The sequence below is a fragment of the Rhinopithecus bieti genome, unplaced genomic scaffold, assembly GCF_001698545.2.
Source record: "Rhinopithecus bieti isolate Rb0 unplaced genomic scaffold, ASM169854v2 scaffold_13704, whole genome shotgun sequence".
Classification (NCBI taxonomy): Eukaryota; Metazoa; Chordata; class Mammalia; order Primates; family Cercopithecidae; genus Rhinopithecus; species Rhinopithecus bieti.
In genome coordinates, this window is record NW_016808231.1 from 2013524 (window position 1) to 2025534 (window position 12011).

Consider the following 12011-nt stretch of genomic DNA (forward strand, 5'->3'; position numbering starts at 1 on the left):
ATAATATATAATTATATATTATATAAATAAAAGTGGCAAAGCGGCATAAACTACCTAAGATATGAATGCTAAGGAGGAAAAAATATCACAAAGAGGTAACAGTGGTCAGGAGACGAATTCACAGAGAATGCAGACATAAAAAGTGAGTTTGAAAGTATTGGAAGAATTGGACAAATGAAGAAGAGGAATATAGGCATCAGGGTAAGGAAAGTAAGTCAGCAAAGGTCTAGAGATTGGAATTCACCTGGCTTGTCTAATTTGAACCGTCAATTTTTCTGTAGCACATGTAATAAAAAATAAAAGTGGAAAGGCAATTAAGAGCAAAATGATACAGTGTCTTGAATGTCAGGGTTAGCAATTTGCATTTTATTTTGCAGATGAATGGAATGATGATTTAGAAAGTTTAAGGAGATACCTGTGAATAAGACAGGTTAAATAGCATGAAGGTGGAAAAACCAGCAAGAAAACTATTTCAGTAATTCAAACCGATAAAATAAAATTCATAAACTATTGGACCAAGGGCTGAATCTGGCCCGCAGCAGATTTTGTTTGGCCTACATCCTTTACAAAAATTCAAAGTAAGTTGTCAACATTTAAGATGGGAATATTTCACATTAAAACCCGAATTTCCAACTTCTCCAGAAAGGCTGTTTCAAGCCCTTCATAGTTCTTAGGGCCCAGGCACTGAGTTTGGAGGTCCTACCTTACTTTCTTTTAGAAATACTAAAGTGAACCGAAATCCTACACTGAATATAATTTATATACAATTGTATAGAAGCTGACTTGCATTTAATTAATTGACATTTTAGGTTTTTCAGATATTTAATTAAAACATTTATTTATTAAAAAGGCATTAAAAAAAGACTACTGTTATGAATGATAGCAATTATTAACACAAATCAACTCAAATCTGTAATTCTATGTTGGAACTGTCCTCTAGCCTCAAACTCCAGAGAGTGGTGAATTCAAATTTCAAAGGAATAGAACGAAGTTTATGAAAACTGTATCTGTTAAAATGAAATTTCGCAATAAGCGAAGGTTAGATTATTTTTCCCTACAATAGAGTCCATCACTCTTTCTTGAGAATGTTCTTAGCTTGCCTAAACTTCCTTGTATGAATAATTTGGAAATAATACTAACTGTCACTCGTATTATTAGAAACAATATGGGAAAAACAGTATGGTGGTGTGAAAAAAGCAATATACTAGAAAACTAAAGATCTGGGTTCTAGTTCTAGTTTTGCTAAATTTGTTAGTTATATGACATTAGGCAAATCACTTGGGTTTTCTCCTTCATAATTAGAGAGAGATTTTCTTGACTGTTTTACAGGAATAACAAAAACCAGATGAGCAAATAACTGAAAATACAGTAATAACATATATGCTATCAGTTAATATGTACTGAGAAAAATAACAATAAGTTATATAAGAGGGAACCATGAAGTCTAAAACTCATGTTCTAGTTTCTGTTTTGTCTCTAAATAGTTGGGCCAATTTAGACAATGTTCAATTAACCAAACATCCCAGGGTCCTTTCCTCATCTGAATAAGAGGAAGAATGGGACTAGACATTCTGTAAGTCTGTTCCAACTTTATGATTCTACAGCATTTAAAAATGAACCAATTATTATAGGTTTAAATCAATGGCTATTATTATAGGACAACTTTTCTTCAATGAGTAACATTCCAATGAAATAAAAATAAAATTTAAAATGATATTACAACAAAGAGGCTACTGAAAAGTTATTCTAAATCTTGTAGTTGAAACTACCATTTAACTTCTATTTTCACTCCTATAAGGCTAATAACTTAAAGTTCTTTCCATAATTTGATACCCAAATCATCTAACAAACTCGCTCAAGTGTTCTGCCACCTAAGCACAAGGGCTGAGACTATATTTACTATCTCTCATAAATTATTGGCACAGTGCCAGGTACTATAGGTAAAATAATTTTTATTACTTAATAAGAGACAAAGAGAGTTAAACTAAATCTACATTTAGAGACTTAGACAACAAGTATTTCTAAGTTCAAAGCCTAATGGTTAAGCCCTAGGAAGTATACCAAGCTCTTTCCTGTTCCACTTTTGCTCTCTCTCTTAAATTTATAATTCAGCTAGATAATCAAGACCAGGGAAAACTGACATACCTGGGAGTATTACTTTCTAAGGCTAATTGAATCTTGAATGGGCACGATTCTGATAGCAGAGGGATAAATGTTGTTGGAAAGGAATGAAAATGTTGTTGGAAAGGAATGAAACAAGTAGGTAGAAAAGCCATACTGATTTTGTGTAGAGGAATAATGAAGGTAACACTAGAATTAAAAAATCAGGACTACTAGCACAATAACCACTTGGGTGCATGGCAGGAACCATAGCTTTCTGAAGAACCCTCTCTCTGTTTCTTAAGACCTGGTGGCTGGGTCTAGTCAGTCATATTTATCGAGTGCTTATTATACACGACACAGTGGGTGTAGACAGTAACAAGCATTTGGAAAAACTGGGTCTTGGTTTAGGCTCCCTCAGGACTTAGTTATGTGACTATCTGCCAATTGTCTGATACAGTGGTTCTAAATCTTTTTTGGATCAGAGTCTCCTTCCTCTTGCCCCTCTAAACACACAGATAACACATAATCTTGGGAGTCGTACCTTTAAATGTAAAATGAGGGAATGTATCCCAAGGCTTTAAAATCCAGTTTATACAATTATCATGTAAAGAAAATGAAAAAACAACTTTGTTGCTCTTTAGTATTACTATACTTGTGGTTCATCATAAGGTATAATAGGCAGCAGTAAGTAAAAACTTTGCTGTAATCCTAAGTACGTAATTCAATTTTAATGAAAAAAAAAGGTGTAATTTTCTGCTTTAAAAAATGAAATGCACACCAAAATAAGCTAACTACATTTTAATTTGTTGTTTGAATAATTTTTTTTGGCTTGTAGCTAACAGTCATCTTGCCAATGTTACTATTTGTACAAGCCTTCCACAGAGCAGGAATTGTGCAAGGGCATATGCATAAGTCACAGCCATATCATTGGACCATAAACTGCACATATGAATTCCTTTCTTTCAACACACTGGCTTTTAAATATTATTTCTTTATGAATATTTTGTGCAACCTCAACATTAATGAAACAAGATGCTTTCAAGAATATGGTATCTTTCTTTTCCCCCTCTAATCCATCTTTACTAAAGGAGAAAAAACAGCAATATACATAGATAGGCAGAAACACTATTCTAAATGAGGCTATCACAGAGGGCATTCTTCCCCCAGACTCCAGGGAACTAACTACCTGAAAGCGGTCCCCTAACCCCCAATACCATAAATTACGCAATCAAATTTTCCACATTTAGACACATCAAGGGGGTCAGCTTATCCAAAGTGCAATGGACAACCGGTGCCCTGGGAAAACCACCTTTGTGGCTATGTGCCTATAACACTAGGTAAGAATTCAGAGGGAATTTTTGAGGCTATAAGCCTTAGGAGAGTCCCTTAGTAGAATTATGAATTTATAATTCTCATTAGGTAAGTGCCACAGTGTTAGAGGATTAACTCAATACACAGCGATTAAGAATATATCTGCCCCCATCGCTTGAGTCCAGGATTTCGAGACTAGCCTGGCTAGCATGGTGAAACCCCGTCTCTACAAAAACTACAAAAATTAGCCAGGTGTGGTGGTGCGCATCTGTGGTCTCAGCTACTCAGGAGGCTGAGGTGGGCTTCAGCCCAGGAGGTGGAGGTTGCAGTGAGCTATGATCACGCCACTGCATTCCAGCCGGGGTGACAGAGTAAGACATTGTCTCAAAAAAAAAAAAAAGTGTCTGTCTGTCTTTAATTCCCTTGTACTCTCTAACAACAGATTCCAAATAATCTGAGTAGTAACCTGAAATTGTAAGTGCCTTTTGGATATCTTTAACCAAATATACCACAAACACCTCAATCAAAAATTAAAAACCCACAAAGATAGGAATAAAAAAGGTATCCCTCTCGGCAGGGGCGCGGCGGGCTCAAGGCCGCTGTAACCCAGCACTTTGGGAGCCGGAGACGGCGCCGCGCGATCACCAAGTCAGGAGGATCGAGACCATCCCTGGCCGAACACAGTGAAACCCCGGTCTCTCTACTAAAAATTACAAAAAACTAGCCCCCGGGCGACCCGGGGGGCGGGCGCCTGTAGTCCCAGCTACTTGGGAGACTGAGGCAGGAGAATGGCGGGAACCCGGGCGAGGCCGGAGCTTGCAGTGAGCTGAGATCCGGCCACTGCACTCCCACCTGGGACACGAGCGACGAACTCCAGCCTCAAAAACAAAAAAAAAAGAACAAAAAAATCGGCCGCAAATAAAAAAAAAATGGCTATCCCTCTCCAAGTTGCTTTTCTCTTCCCACCATGACCATTCACGACATACCTAGGAAACTCATATCTTCAAATTTCTGTTCCCTCACTCTCCACATATAATCTGCCGCCAAGTCAAGAGAATCCCTTAAATCTTATTTCTGTTTCCAATTGCCTTGTTTCAGTTCCTGATCATCTCTTACTGGAAATAACACAGTGATTCCTTAAATGATCTATTTTCTTGACCTTTCTTCCATTTGTTGTGGTAGAGAGAACAGAGACTTAGAAAGACCTGGATTCCAATTCTAGTGCTGCCATTTATTAGCAGGGTGACAATCACTAAATTTCTTTGAGCCTTAATTGCCTTATTCATAAAACAATACCTGCTCCTCCTTATGTATGCTGGGGAGAGTTGGTGGAGTAGTAGAGTAAAATACTATATTATCATCACTGAAATCTAGATGCATAACCAGAAATTGGTTTTGGATCAGAACCAGAAATCTGGCTACTAATATTTGATGTCCAAGGGTTTATCAAAATATAAAACAAGCTGAATACTAAACCTAGAAAACTGGTTATATTTAGGGTTCAGACCTCCAGAATTTCATCATCAACTTGTTAGGGAACTAATGGCATGCAGAATACTTATCAACTTGCCCCTTGGCTGCAAGGGCAGGATATTCCAGGGAAAACTGACTCACAGGAAAGAGCTTATCCTAAAATTTGTCTTAACATTTCATTTATTTTGTCATTTTACTTGTTATAAAAGAGTAAATAAAAGATAACATAGATACTATTCTCAAACCAACCACAAAACTCAAGTTTTTTTCTTTAGTAGAAGAGTCTTCGGAAAGGGGACAGAAGTTAGACTTAAGTTTTGTTTCCTAAAAGGCACTAACATTTCATGAGATTTAGAAAAAATTTTGGCTGCGAACATAAATACCAAGAGCCTAATGCAGAACTTTACCTAGCTGATTGCAATAAAGACTGAAATAGACCGTGAAGGCTATAAACTTAAAAGCATATAAAAAACCTGACAGTGTCTCAATCTAACAGTTCCAACTCTGACACATTCTTTAAAAAAAGCAAGTGTTAAGACAAGGAATGATAAATTCTTTATTAAATTAGTTTAGACATTCAATCTTTTCAAGAGTACGGTAAAACCATAATATTCTTATATGTTTACTTCAATGTTTCAGCAGGCAACTCTAAAAGGACAAAAAACCTTTCTAAGCAATGACTGGAATGCAAACATTCACTGAAAGCAAAACTCCTGCACATTAATCTTTATATACACACACACAGAGATATATGATATAAACTTTTAAAGGAACATTTAATAAATGATAAAATTGTATCACCATTTTGTAACATATAATGAACTAATAGATTGCAGCATGATTATCAACGACTGCTAACATCATGAAAATGGAAATAACTGTGTGTACCGCCAGCCCCACCTCCCTAAAAAATTTTGAATGTGATCAAGCTTCTAGATTCAACTACCAATTTACAGGAAATATGAAGGACCAAACAACATATTAAACTACACATAAAGATGCAATCAGCAAAATTCATACCAGACAAACAAAACAGAAATAACAAAATTTAGTGATTGTCACCCTGCTAATAAATGGCAGCACTAGAATTGGAATCCAGGTCTTTCTGATTCTAAGTCTCTGCTCTCTCTACCACAACAAATGGAAGAAAGGTCAAGACAAGAGATCATTTAAGGAATCACTGTGTTATTTCCAGTGAGAGGTGATCAGGAACTGAAACAAGGCAATTGGAAACAAACAAATTTGCTGTTTCTTCAACAAATAAACTGCAAGGAGAAAGAAAAGAAAGGAAAAGAGGGCAAGGCAAGAGATGAAGAGAGAACCTACAGGTTAAAAGAAAATACATTAAATCATTAGTAACAGTCCATTAGACTTTCTTTCATTTATTTTCAATAATTCTGACACTCCCTAAATCTTTCTTCTGTATAAACATTTGCCTCTTAGATAACATCACGAAACAATTCCTCCAGTTTGTTATAATACCTTGGATCAGCATTTATAACAAAGTATTTAAATGACTAATCCTTAATCAGCAATAAATCTTATTTCTATGTCTCCATAAACATATTTAGAAAAACTGGCCAAGCACAGTGGCTCATGCCTGTATTCTGGGAGATCGAGGCAAGAGGACTGAATGCATGAACCCTGGAGTTCAAGACCAGCCTGGGCATCCCTGTGAAACCCCATCTCTATAAAAAATATAGAAATTAGCCAGGGATGGAGGTGCATACCTGTAGTCCCAACTACTTGGGAGGATCACTTGAGCCCAGGAGGTCAAGGCTACAGTTGAGCCGAGATCACACCACTGCACTACAGCCTGGGCAACAGAGTAATGCCTTGTCTCAAAAAACAAAACAAAAACAACACATTTAGAAAAATAAATGTTGAGAAATGGTCAAGTCACAGGAAAAACAGTGGACTTTATTTTAGGGGAGGGCAGTGGAGAGGAAAAAACTCAATACTTGGTAGACTATTTTATTAGCACAGAATGTGTTACCTATAACTTAGCTCTTTCACATGTTTTGATATGTTATTTAAAAATATATATACTTAGACAATTATAAATTTGCCAGCTGCATGTGTACTCAACGACAGAGCTACATGTTGTGGGAATCCAAGCCACTTTTCTTGTTATCCTTTATTTTATTCTTTGGTTAGTTTATACAACTTGCAATAATAAAAAAATAACAGTGCCATTGGCTGGGCGCGGTAGCTCATGCCTGTAATCCCAGCACTTTGGGAGGCCGAGATGAGTGGATTACCTGAGGTCAGGAGTTCGAGACCAGCCTGGCCAACATGGTGAAGCCTGTCTCTACTAAAAATATAAAAATTAGCCGGGCGTGGTGGTGGGTGCCTGTAATCCCAGCTACTTGGGAGGCTGAGGCAGGAGAATTGTTTAAACCCAGGAGACAGAGGTTGCAGTGAGCTGACACAGTGCCACTGAACTCCAGGCTGGGTGATAGAGTGAGACTCTGTCTCAAAAACAAACAAACAGTGCCATTACAGGTAAAAAACAAAAAAGTAGGGGGAGGATACTACGCTTTTTTGAATTTTGTGGCATAAAACATTTTCAGGGAAAAAGCTGAGAAAGAAAACAATTTTCTTTCCCAAACATACTTTTGTTCTTTGTACCTCCATATTCTAAGATACTGCTATTTGTAGCTTTTAACTCCACCAGTTTAGTATATAGTGAATACATGTAATGCACCACAAGGAAAAGCAAAAAACAAAACCACACAGACTGTGCCACAAACGTTACAAATTTACTGAAAAAGAATGTATTTGTTGTCATCTACCTGGACTTCAGAAAACTAAAAGTTAGTATAGTTTTAGGCAAGCTTTTGGTACATTTCCAAAAAGACTAATTCTTTTCAGGTGCTGCTAAAATGGGTGAGGGAGGGAATTTTAAAGATGTAAGAAGAGGAGTCACAAGCTTTATACAAAGAAATTGCTGTGTCACCATAACACATAAAGCTCTTAAAAATCTCAGATTGCATTCCTGGACCCAGAGAAATCTGTAATATTCAGAGCTGCAGCATTATTAGCACACTTGTTTCCATTTCTCATCAGCAAACAAAAGTCTTGCAGTATAAGTGAGCTGCCGTCAACTTATTGCTATTTATTGATAACTTTATTGGCATTTCTTTGATTTTTATAATAATGAACATAAATGTACTCTGATTCTCAGAAAGTTTAAATCACTTCTGATATTTAAATACATATTCTAATGATAAAAATCTATTTCTAATAGCTGATTACTGTGATTACTGAGGACATGCAGGGTTGAGCAAATCTACTCCAAAAGATATTTGGGTTATGATCATCAACTATAATTCCAGGTATAGCAGTCTTTTGATGAAAGGACATCACCATTTCATGACATCAGGTTGTACTCTAGAGTTTCAATGACAAAAAAATCGTATTCTTTTATTCTGGCAATAACAACCTGGTAAAAGTTGTCTAGATCAACTTTTACACAGGAATCCAGTAAAAAACTTAACCAGGGGAGGGCTTAAAGAAGAAGGTGCTATATTGTGATAAAAGAACACTGTGGCATTTTAAACTGTCTGCCTACCACACCCCTGCTCCTAGACTAGCCGTTGACAGTAGAGATGGCAGCCCATCACACTCTTGGTACAGGCTGCTAATGTCAGAGGAAGCAACACAGACTTCCTATACATATGAGTTGGGATCAAGAACCTAAGTAGAAGTCAATTGTGGAAAAGAATGATAACATGATCCCAAAGAAGGATAGGATGGATGAAAAGAAAGACATTTTGAAAAGACAGTGAAAGGTAAGGGAGCTTGTTTCTGATTTGTCAGTCTTTCATTAAAATAACAGGCATTAGGCCGGGTGCGGTGGCTCAAGCCTGTAATCCCAGCACTTTCGGAGGCCGAGACGGGCGGATCACGAGGTCAGGAGATCGAGACCATCCTGGCTAACACTGTGAAACCCTGTCTCTACTAAAAAATACAAAAAAACTAGCCGGGCGAGGTGGCGGGCGCCTGTAGTCCCAGCTACTCGGGAGGCTGAGGCAGAAGAATGGCGTGAACCCGGAAGGCGGAGCTTGCAGTGAGCTGAGATCCGGCCACTGCATTCCAGCCCGGGCGACAGAGTGAGACTCCGTCTCAAAAAAAAAAAAACAAAAACAAAACAAACAAACAAAAAAAACAGGCATTCAGGAGAGAATGAAGAAGTCTAACGAGAACAGATTAAGTTTGAATTAGCTATTCTTACAGTTTCAGCTCTTTCACTGATCTTGTCAAAGAGAATGAACATGAGAGGAATGAATAAAAAGAAAGCTGAGAAATATTTGAGCTCCACTGTAGGTCCTGTTGAAGTGAGCTAGTCTTAGCTCTACCATGTCTGTACTATAGTTACCAACACACTTGTCTGCATCCTCCATAAAATTATAAATTACATGAGGGTAGAAAATGTTTATCTTATTCATTAATACATCTCCATGAGCATATGGCACTTAGTAAATACTTCACAAATGAATACGTAGCAGATACAATCTCTGTCACGTTAAACATTCCTTAATGGTTACTGCTTAATAGGTATTATGACTGAGAGGTAAAAAAATGTTCTTGGCTGATATTTAAGCTATCTTCCTAGACCTATAAAGGATATTAGACTGCCCTTTTCGGTCAAAGACAGAATCTGCTCAATAAATTAAAAAGGCATCAGGGAGAAAATTCAATTGTCTTAGAAAAAATAGTGCCGATTAGGTTTTTTTGGTTATTGCTGGATTAGAGGCTGAGTCTGAGCTTGAAGTTATTTTAGTAAGAGTTACTTTATCTGAAGTTTTTGGGAAAGGAAATACTCTACACAAACGAAATTTCCAGATATTAAAAACTGCACTCTACCACTAAGAATCATACTTTCATGTTTCTTATTATTTGGATAGAAATCTTTAAAACATTCATTTCACATTTATTGGCACCCAAAACATAGCTGAGTGAACATGATCTAGCCTTTTCTTAAGTACACAGAGGTCATCACTATGCTATCCATCACTATGCCACATAAAATGTTGTCAAAGGGCGTGGAGTGCAGTGGCTCATGCCCGTAATCTTAGCACTTTGGGAGGCCGAGGCAGGTGATCACTTGAGGTCAGGAGTTCGAGACCAGCCTGGCCAACATGGCGAAACCCCATCTCTGCCAAAAATACAAAAATTAGCCAGGCCTGGTGGCAGGTGCCTGTAATCCCAGTTACTTGGGAGGCTGAGGCAGGAGAATTGCTTGAACCTGGGAGGCAGAGGTTGCAGTGAGCTGAATGGCGCCACTGCACTCCAGCCTGAGCAACAGAGCAAGACTCTGTCTAAAAAAAAAAAAAAAAAAAAAGTTAAAAGCATCTACTTTGAGTAGACCCACATGTTTATACATTTAAATTCTTGTGTTTTTTTTTTTTGTTGTTGTTGTTGTTGTTTCAGTTGACCCTATTTGCTATTATCAAAGTGCTTGTCCACCTTTTAACTTGTTACATCTGGAGGAGGCAGGGAAACATGTTTATTAAAATTGTCTCAAGCGAATTTATCACTCAACTTTCTTTTGTACTATCTACATTTATCACCATGTACAAATGTTATTTTCATTAAAGAAAGGGGAGAGGCAAAGCTTTGTGTGTGTGTATACGTCTGTACATGTGTGTGTGTGGAGAGTGAAAAGATGGAGTGGGGACTTAGAGGCTACTTTCTACTTAAAGTGCTTAGGGTTTTAAAGCACAGGTTCAGTTATTTGCTGAGACTCAACTATCCTTTTATATAACTATGTATTTATTATTATTCTGCTTTTTTCTTGATTCTCAGCTACACTTCCCATAACTTGAGATTGCCAAATAAGTAGCTGTTCTAACTAGTTATGTTCCTTAGGCATTAAACAGACTTAAAAACACAAAAATAAAAAAAATCCAAGTACCAATCTTACTTTTATAAGTTGAGGCAAAAAATGAGTGAATGTGATTAAAAGGATTAATACCAGCAAATACAATAACTACTGCATTTTTATAATATACTTAATATTTAAAAAAATTTATCTATAAACAAATCAATAAAGGCTTATTTCATACAAGTTTTTTCACTGGCTATAATGGTGCTGCTATTTTCAATCTGACATGACTTGTTTTGCAGATCCCTATCTGCCTTCATAAGCACAGATATCAAAGTGTAACTCACAACTAAGCAGTATTTAAAAATATTTTCTTTTCTTTCCTTTTTTTATCTTGGAGACAAGATCTCATTCTGTCACCCCAAGCTGGAGCGCAGTGGTGCAATCTTGGCTCACTGCAACCTTGACCTACCCCAGGTTCATGAAATCCTCCCGCCTCAGGTCTCCCCCGACCCTCAACCCCCAACACCCAACTCCTCCGCCGCCACCCAGTAGCTGGGACTACAGGCGTGTACCACCACACCTGGCTAATTTTTGTGTTTTTTTTTTTTTGTAGAGATGGGGTTTTGCCATGTTGCCCAAGCTGGTCTCTAACTCCTAGACTCAAGCAATCCACCTGTCTTGGTCTCCCAAAGAGCTGGGATTACAGGCACGAGCCACCGTGCCTTGCCTTAAAATATCTTCATATTCCTGAATAGAAATTCTGGTACATTAACAAACATCTGATTTCTCTTGAGTATTATTTCCTCTAGAATTCTTCACAAGTATTTTTTCTAATATAGTAAATTTTGAGTTTTTAAAAAAGCAGCAAATACTGAATAAAATCTGAAGTGCTCAGCAGAGCTAAAATGAACTAAGTATTTTCCAGTAACATTCAACATGAGCAAAGGAATACAAATCTGAAACAAGGGCACAAATGCCATCACTGATTTATAAGTAATTAATTAAAAATATGCACCTATAATGATATTTTAAAAGGAAACCATCAGAATGCTGAAGTTCTAATATTAAGCTAGTCTTAGAGAAAACTTAAACAGCATAACTATTAAGATTTAAACACCAATTTTCTGAAATAAGGCAAAAAAGTATTTTCATTGCTTGTATTTTCTTCAATGTAAAATCTACGGGGAAAAAAAGCTGTGAACCACTCCTAAACCCAGAGATCATCTGTTTAAAAATAAGCAGTAAAAAAGTTTCTGCTAAAACCTATGTATACGTGTAGAATTCAGGCCTT

General features: G+C 37.1%; 1 protein-coding gene across 1 annotated transcript in view; it reads right to left on the bottom strand.

Moving 5' to 3' along the window:
• Positions 1-12011, bottom strand: part of PSMD1 (proteasome 26S subunit, non-ATPase 1) — a 129972-nt gene that overhangs the window by 45305 nt on the left and 72656 nt on the right.